Here is a 9,771-nt window from a genome sequence, read left to right on the forward strand (position 1 = left end):
TAGGGTAAACATTTATTTTTCATGTGAGGATTACCGCTGTTTCCTTAGCTACATTGGAAATCTTTACAACTATATCGTTGGAAAATCTAGATCTAATTTGAAATAGATAATGTATTTATCTTGCTCATTGGGCTTATCAAATCTGCAAAATATTTTGGAAAAAATCCAGGATTAAAAAAAAAAATTAAAATGCCTCAGTAGAGGGAAGGAGGTAAATCTGTGCCTCAATTCTTTATCTGCCTAATAGAGACATTAAGAGCCACTCTTATATGGTCTTTATAAGGATTGCCTTAATATAATTTATTGTAATGTATTGTAATGTAATTTGCTGTACCAAATAACAGTATAGCATGATATACAATATATTAAGTTATAATATGCAGTATTTTATTATATTGTATACATAATTAATATATAAAGCACTCAGTGCCTGCCTTATGGTAAGATAATCACTATGCATCACAATTCATTTATTTGAGACATCATTTTTTGTAAGTAACAACACTCTTTAATTTACATTTAAGAAGTAAGAAAAGACTGAAAATTAACTATGACATGACTTTGATTACAAGAAACATCCTGATTTTAGTATGAAAAAATGTGCATTTCATACTCAAAGAAATTTGTTAATATTTGTTAAATAAACATATTAACTTTTTTTTTCCTGGGGGAAACCAGCATGATCACATTCATAATTCACAAAATATTTATCAAATATATTTAATTAACACAGTGTATATTAATTTTATTCACTCATATGTTTATTCATTCAATAAGTAATTACTTAATAACTGATAGTAATATTTAAAAAATAATTTAAAGGAATGAGCTTTGACAATTAGCTGACACCTTATTTGCTCTATTCATATTTAGGCTGAATATCTAATTTATAGGTCTCTTAATGTAAAGAGACCTTTCGATTTCATCTGTATTTCGTGGCATAAAGATAACCAGAGTCGATTTTCTGGGTTCGTTTAATAAATAAATTTTCTTCATACAACCCTTTATTGCTACTTCTGTTTTACTGCCACCTATCTTGAAGCATCTGTGGGGTTTGGACATTTGTAATTTTCACCATATGAGATTTGTCCATCTCCACATATGGGTGGCACTATATATATATTTTAATTTTCAGAATAATTTCTTTTTCACTCTGAATTTAAATTTTTTATTCCTGACCAAATGTGATGTCTAAATATTTCTAAGAATATCTATAGTAGCATAGATAAACTTTTATGACTTTATAATTCTCCCAAATTTTCTAATTCAACGAATTTTCTTTTTAAAAACATCAGTATCTCTTGAGATTGATTTTGAGTAGTTGGTTGCCTGTCACCAATGATTATGGCGTCGTTGTACTGGCTGTTGCCAAGAATATAAAAATACAGAAATTGCCCTTAAAATAATTAAATGTAATTGGAGAGACAGGAATTATGTGTACATAGGTCACCAAACAATAGAAATGGTGATGCTAAGATTATCAGAGACAGGAAGAGGGTTAGGAGAGGGAGAGAGAACTCTAAGAGAACTCTTAAAGAGGGAAAAAGAAGATACTACACAGGGGACATAGGATTCGAGCTGGGTTTTGAGAAATGGGCAGAAAGGGTAAGGAGGATGTTCTTGGTGAGAAGAAAATATATAAAAACTCCAGACAAAACAGAATTCTGGCATTGATAGCAAATTAAGATGATTGGTCTGATTAGTATTAATGCAAATATATGCAGAAGGTGTGAGAAATGCAAAAGTATTGATAGGCAACATTGTTTCAGGGAGATTTCACTGCAGTGGTTTGCAAGCTGAACTGAAGAAACAAAATATGTAGAAAAGCAATAGGAAATTCATGATAATTATTCTGCAATCTAAACTCTGAGTCCATAGTCATATCTGTATGAATCATGGCACCTGTTCCCACCAAGTGCACATGGGGTCTCAAAATCCTTTGCAGATGGCATCCCAAGTATTACTGCCAATCAGTCAGAGTTGGAAGTTGAAACAGAAACTAAAAGTACATTGAACACAATCGGAAAATCTGAATTCATATCTTAACTCCACCACTATTTGTGTCATCTTTGGCAAATCACAATCTACGTGAACTTCATTGGTAACTTGAGAGTAGTGATTTGTTAGGATAGTTCAAAAACTTGTTCTTAGCGTCAAGTAAACTAGTGCATCTCATGAGAGGAATTCCTGATAAGCAAGAGGTCCCAGCTCCAACTTTTATTCTCTGTAAAGTTTCAAGGCATTATGGAGAGAAGCTGTGAAATACCCAGAATGACAACAGGGCCACAGTCAGTAAATGGAAGATAAAACATTAAAAAAAAAAGTATGCTTCATGTGAAGTGGTTGTACATGCTAGATATAACACATAAATGGACCCAAACTTTAGCCAAACATTATTAAGGAGGCTTTCTTAAAGTATTTTGGTGACTGGATATTATTCTATTACTTTTTTTAAAATTGTCTTTTTAACTAACTACTGCCTTACATGAGTTCAGATTTATGTCAGCTTATCCATTCAAGTACATAATCACATTTTCCTTTCTGCTGCGAGGGTGAATCTGGTTGAGTGTTAGCCCTGAGGGATTGTTCACGTGTCCATTCAATGTCAACTTTGGTCTTAACTGAAGATGAGGGAAATCAGAGTGATGGGTTTGTCAAGTTCATTGAGCAAAATGAGTTGTTGTTTCAGTAATAAAGTCTATTAATTTCAACCTCTATTTGCTAATTTATTTACCCAACACTATTAATCTGCAGCTCTGTTTAGTCTGTTCTCCAGACTAAATCTATGCCTAGATTTACAAAATTGAGACCCACAAGAAATGAGACAGGGAGAGCACTTAATGTGTTCGGAGAGTCTCTCTGGAGACATATCTTTGACCAAAAGATGATTCCAGTTGTTCTTAGTCTTATTCCAGAGTTAAAATCTGTCTTCACCTTTTTGGATACCTGGAGGTATGCATCTTAAGCCTGATCAAATGATGGTTGCAAATTAAGATTTTTATCTGGAGATTTTTAGATGCCTAAACATAATATTTTCTAACTCACGAAAAGGAGCTTTTGATTCACATTTAGAGAATTAGATATTTTGTTGGGATGTTTTCTTTTTCTCTCTCTCCCTCCCTCATTCCATCCCTCCTACCCTCCCTCCCTTCCTTCCTTCCTTCTAAAAGTAACACAAATTTGTCAACTCTGTAGAGTTGTGTAGATAGGAACATAGATTCTGAAATTGGACTGTTTGTGTTTTATTTACAGGTCTATGCATTTTAGTTTGGATATATGATTTTGGATAATTGAATAATTTCTCCATGCCTTAGTTTTCCAGCTGTAAAATGTTATATTAATAGTAATTATTTTCCGGTTGTGGTTTGGATTCAGTTCATGTTAGTAGTGAGGCACAGTGCCTGGCACATACACAAAGAGCTTGTTTATAGCAAGAGCAATAGAAATAATGGTGGTGACGGTGACAGTGGTGGCGGCGGCAATGTTACTGTGTAAGGCTCTGTGTGATACCTACAAGGATAACTTTATCTTTCATCGAGGAATGCTATTCCTATGATGACAACCATATTACTATCTGTAATTTGCCCCTGTGAGTTTATAATCCTGTGTGTGTGTGTGTGTGTGTGTGTGTGTGCGCGCGCGCGTTGGTCTGTGCATATGTGTAGATGAGAGAGAGGATAAACAGGAAAGAAAGACAGAGAGAAAGAGGGAGAGGGAGAGAAGTGCCACCAGTGTTAAATGAGGGCAGTGACACATTGTTTCTTACTCATCTTTATATCTTCCAGCACCAGAAGAGTGTCTGGAACAGAGCAGGTGTTTTGTAAATAATTGTCAAATGAACAAATGACTATTATTTCCTTTATGTGTGTGCACGTGTGTGTGTGTATGCATTTAATTCCTCATGCCATTGTTTTGTATTCCTAGGAATTGAAGAAGTATAAAATTAAAATTTTTGTATCTCATCACTGACTATGTCATTACTTCTTATTTATCTCATAGATAGTAATGAGAATATAGATTATGGAAAATATAAATATTCTACCCTTGAATAAGGATTTCTCCTGTTTAATTAGATATTTTGAAGCATTTCTAAGAATGACTTTTATTTCCCAATTCCTATATATTATAGTAGCTAGAGTAACACACCTGTGTTTAAGATCAAGCGTTTACTTCATAAACTCATGTTAAACTTGGACTCCAGCTTGTTTACATTTCTTGTCTCATTTGAGTGTGTTACTGAATCATGACATCTCACTCCCCAACTTATGTTAATACTTTTTTGTCCTCCAGTTCTTTACCTGTCAAGCTATAGACAATTACTGACCATATAAGAAAAGAAGAAAAGCAGTGATCACCAAGAAAACTCTCGTGTTTCTCTCAAGTCTCAGGATAATTGGCACGCTCGCTTCTTGCAGTCTCTAGACAGAGACCATTTTTTTTTTTTTTTTGGTCTGTCTGGGATATCTGACCTGGATGTGTTGGCTTTCTATCACAGGGGGGACAGGATTAAAGAATGCTCTGCTGATGGATAAGTTTCATACGTACAAGGGTAAACAGCACTTTCGTTTGTCAGTAGGGGATGAGCCTAATTATGCTCACAACAGTGTCACTCAAGGGGCCACTCCTGCAACAGTCTGGCTCTCTGCTTTCTTTCCTAGAGTTCTCTACCACAGAGATGAAACTTTCTCATCTCTAGTGCTTGAGCTCATGCTGACTTGACTCATTAACTGATTCCAGCTGTTCTTCCATAGCAACAGACAATTTCACATCTGCAAGGCCATTTGGATCTCAGATGTGAGTGGCAAAGATCACTCCTTGACTATGTTTTGAAATTTCAGGTTGTAGTTACAATCAGAGTCAATTTAAAACAAAAAGTTTTGATTACCTTATATTCTGCCTTCATGTTGACTTTCAACAAGTATATTTTTTAAAATAAGTAGAGATTGCACACATTTATAAAGAAATAAATCAGGGCTTAAAACTAAAAATAAACTAACATCTATGATTAACTGTAAATGAGAAAAAAAACAATGTTGAATTTCCACTAATGAGCTGCATGACCCTAACAAGTCAACTAACGTCTTGGGATTTTTTTTCCATTTATAAAACAAGGTAGAATTAGATGATTTCTAATTATACTTTGCTTTTTAACTTTATCATATGATAATTTATGTTAAAGAGGGAATAGAAATACCAATATATCACAATTATATGAGAAATGAGGTTTTTCTTAGAAAACACAGAGCATATCATAAATAAAAAGACAATCTTGCAGATGCTAGAAAAACATGTGCTTTGTACAAAGAGTGAAAAACAACAGTTATCAATCAGTAAATGGGTAGTGAAGCCTGAGAGTAATAGCAACAAAATATGATATTTGAAATCTATTATTTTAGAAAATAAAAACGAACCACAAAACTAGTGAGGCAAGGAAAAAGGATATGGATGGATTTAACAGAGCACAATTCTGCTCAGTTCTTATTGATCTCTTAATGAATGATACCATCACTCTATTTTTAAAGAGGAAACCAGAAGAACAACACACATGTACTTTCATCAGTGGCAAATATTTTCTCTCAAGCCAACAGCCTTCTCTTTGGACCATTTCCTTCATCAACTTATTATCTACTTGAAAGAAAACTTTCAAGATCTTCTGTTAAAAGGATTGTTTTAGAGATAACGGATATTCCTGAGGAAAAAAATAATACTCTGATCTGTTTGATTTCTTCAGATATAACTAATTCAGGCACTTTTCATTCGTTTGGATTCTCCTTCCTTCCCTCCCTCGTGCCCTCTCTTCCCTCTCTTTCACCCTCCCTCCCTTCCTTCTTTCCTTTCTTGAAATATTTTTATACTGTGTGAATTTACAAAGGACTTGATGTGGTTTCAAAATTGAGTCATTGCAATAGTGTCCCAACTGGTTGTCACCTAGCAGTATCACATCAATTGAAATTATTGTCTTCGTAATTGCACATATGAGACCATTTAATTTTTTTTCTAAAAATATTAAATATTCTTTGATGGTTTTACCTGAACTCACATCTTCCACAAATTTACCTAATATTCCAGCCTGGAATTCAAGGCTTTACTCATGCTGGCTCTGATTTATATCACACACACACACACACTTTTTACTATAAGTAGGATGAGCATTCATTACACAATATGCTGGAACCAAATATTTGAATCACTCTCATCAAACGTGTCTGAAAATTTCTAGTTGATGCACCTTTGTTCACATTATTCATTATACCCATATTCCTCAGCTTTCTTCTCTTCAATACTACCACTTTTTTTTTTTAACCTAGAAAATAAGATATATTCAAATCACATAAAATCCCAGTGAAGGCCTGATTATCAGGTACACAGGAGAACATCTTTTCTCTCATTTGACCCTCATAATTTACATCTTTCTATTTTTGTGTTATGTATGCTGAAGTGTGCTGTAAATTTTAGCAACCAGTTCTTCATGGTGAGGTGGGGGGCGGATTATAGAGGAGAGACTTATTTTCAAAGCTTATAGATTGTTATGGTGTAAATATTCTGACTATGGCTCATTTCAAGCTACCTTGTGACTTCACTGAATAGAGAGTTGATAAAACACGTACAATGTTTGTCAACTCTCGTTTACCAGAACCAACTGACTGCAGCCAGCAGGGCTTCTTCAAGCTGATCATCATAAGAACTTTGAGACTAGATAATGTTTTAAAATCTTTGAATTTTCCATATCTCCATAATAATACTCTGACTGTATTTGCCATCTATAGTGCATATACATTATTAGAAGTTTCTGTAATGTCTTTTTCTAACTCCCTGGAATATTTGAGAATAAATATGATCAAGTGACCCACTCTTGAAGATCTGATCATTTGATTCTTCACAAAACATGGTCCTTTCCAGAGCAGTTTAAAATTCACATATATTAGCTCTTATAGTTATTTATCCACTCAACATCTGAATAAATAAATTATTATTCTGTTTTTACAGATGAGGAAACTGTTGGTCAAATGAGAAAAGCAATTGCCTCTCATATGAGATAGTAAGTTGCCGTGTAACATAAATTCAACTGGCAAAACCAATGCTAGTATTGAGTGAACATTCAAAAGTGAGCAGTTTGTTTTTGACTCATTTTCCAAAATCTCTCTCTTCAACTAATCAGAAATACTTCTCCCTGGATTGTTCCACCCACCTTTACTCATACCCCTGCATCTCATTATAGTTATGAATTGCCTAACTTTGTCCAAATCTTCCCTTCCACATTCTCACCTGGTTAGCTATTGTGGATGCAAATTTATCTAACTTGCAATCTGTACCAAAGACATTTGCAGTTTTAATAAAGGACTAATGAAGGTAAGGAGGAGGACAGAAAAGAAAAGTCTAGAAAGTCAGTGATTATATTTCTAGTAGGATAAGATGGCTTAATTTATTTATTCAGAGGATCTTTCCATTTAATACCAATAAGTGTACAGGGGAGGAACAAACATGTCTACCCTACTCCATTACTGCCTTACTTTTCTCCTTGTATCAATATGGCCAAGAAACAAAAATTTAGGATAAATTTTCACATAGTGTCTTAGGTTCACTACAGTACACAGGTAAGCCTCAGGCCTCTGGGTTCAGTATTCTCATCAGTCATCTGAAGGGCCTGTCAGTACAATGCCAAACAGCTGCATACTTAGAAAGGACAAGGCCACTCACATCTAGACATATAAGTGGACTAGAATTCAGATTGATAACAGAAGTTGGAGTCACTGTTTGGACCACGACATGGAGACTACATACAAAGATGGTAAAGGAGTGGCATAGATGGGGTCTAGTCATGAATTGTGGAGCCGTGATAAAAACCCTGGTCTGTCTCCCTGGCATTTAATGTGTGGGACAAATAAACCTTAATCTTGCTTAAAAAAAAAAAAAAGATAGTTCAAATGTGTTTTTAAGTACCATATGGCTATTTCTGGGCAGATATTTGGGAAATGATATGGCACATATCTGAAACTGACCTCTAGTTTATATAAGAAAGATATAGTCCTAATTCTACTATCTTTATTCAACATATTTAAAGCAACCTATTTAAAGCATTAGTATAAGTAATATCTAGTGATGTTGGTTGGTAACCTAATATGTGCGGGCCTTTCTATCATGGAGGATCTCATAAACATTGTCCTGCGAGTGTAATTGTTGACTTTCTAATAAAACAAAGTTTCTATTGCATGGAAACCGTTCCGTACCTTTGGTCTTTACACTGCCTATCTATGGATGTTCTCTAGTATTCATTTATTTGTTTTTGATGTGCATAACCAGCCGAGCTGTGGTAATCAAAAGTGTAGAATAGTGGATTTGCCTCCCCTATCTGATTAGGGATTTTCATAAGAAAAAGAAGCGTGATGAATCCACAAATGCTGAATTTTCTACGGGAAGACAGATTTTTTTATGCTCTCTCTAAGTAACAAGTTTGTCACATTTGATATTTACAATCTTTAATAAATGTTTCCTCCGTAAGTTAGAGAAAGCATATTTTATTAGAAAGGAGCACAGACATCGTGGCAGGTTTTTTTTTTTTTTTTTTTTTTTTTTTGAAGAATTGGTAATGGAAGTGTTGAACTACTTTACAACATTTTTTTGTCCACTTCTTATGAACAAACTATTACTAAACACTGGAGCCCTTTTCCAAAGAAGAGGCCGGCTATGTTTTTCTTTTTTTATTCAGACAAGAAAAAATGAGACCTTTTCCTAGATTCCTCGGATTGTAAAACTGGGCAATATATATAGGAGTAAATAGACTTCAATCCATTAACTAGACACCCAGGCTCAAACATAAATCCCCGTGTGCTCTAAAACAATCAGAAAAGGCAGAACTAAGGAAACTTTCCACATCTGTAATTTTCTTCAGAGAATACTAATTATGTACAAAAGAAAAAAGCTGAAATAGCCAACTGTATGAAAAAATGAAGAGTAAAGGTGTGAGATATATAATACATTTTGGATTACTTTTGAGACCCCTTGAGGATATTTAAAGAACACAACTACTATATATTTATCATTAGAAACACAATAGAAAATAGATCTAATTGGACTCAAGCAGCTCTTTTAATTTTTCATGCTTCATTTAATGAAAAGAACTAGCCTCTAATGAGAAAAACTCCACTCAAAAAAAGTGCACTGAAAATAAATGGTAATAATGTATGTCACTGAAACCAGCAAGCACATGTGCACACTTGTGCGCACGCGCACACACACACACACTCGATGGTATAATAAGGAAAGTATTAATGAGCTATACATAACTTCTTTATACTTAAAAAAGAGTAAGAGTATTTTCTATTTTCTTTTTTTAGTGAACCGTCTCACCAATTATAGGTCAAAAGAATGCTTTACATCAAAAATTGATTGTTGTATCTTCTCTTAAAAATGAAATATTAACTAAAACCATAATCCACGTTAAGATTCTCAATATAGCCATACTTTTGTTCTGAGCAGTGACAGTAGGGCTGATAATGTATTTGATTAATGTTACCCTTTAGTAAATGTAACAAATAACACTTAAGTAGCCCTGAGTTCTGGCATGGGAGAGAAAAAAATTGTATTGGTCGTTTTAGTAAGTTTCAATTAGAATCAAATTCCTAATGAATATTTTCCCATCCAAATAATGATTTCTTGATTTCAGAAATCTTTTAACTAATTTCGTTTAATACATCTTAGAGATTAACAATATGAAAAAAAAAAAAACTATTCACCATTTGTAGTTATCAGTAACCCATAGAGTGCATACTC

This window comes from Pteropus alecto, unplaced genomic scaffold (assembly GCF_000325575.1).
Source record: "Pteropus alecto unplaced genomic scaffold, ASM32557v1 scaffold71, whole genome shotgun sequence".
Taxonomy (NCBI): Eukaryota; Metazoa; Chordata; class Mammalia; order Chiroptera; family Pteropodidae; genus Pteropus; species Pteropus alecto.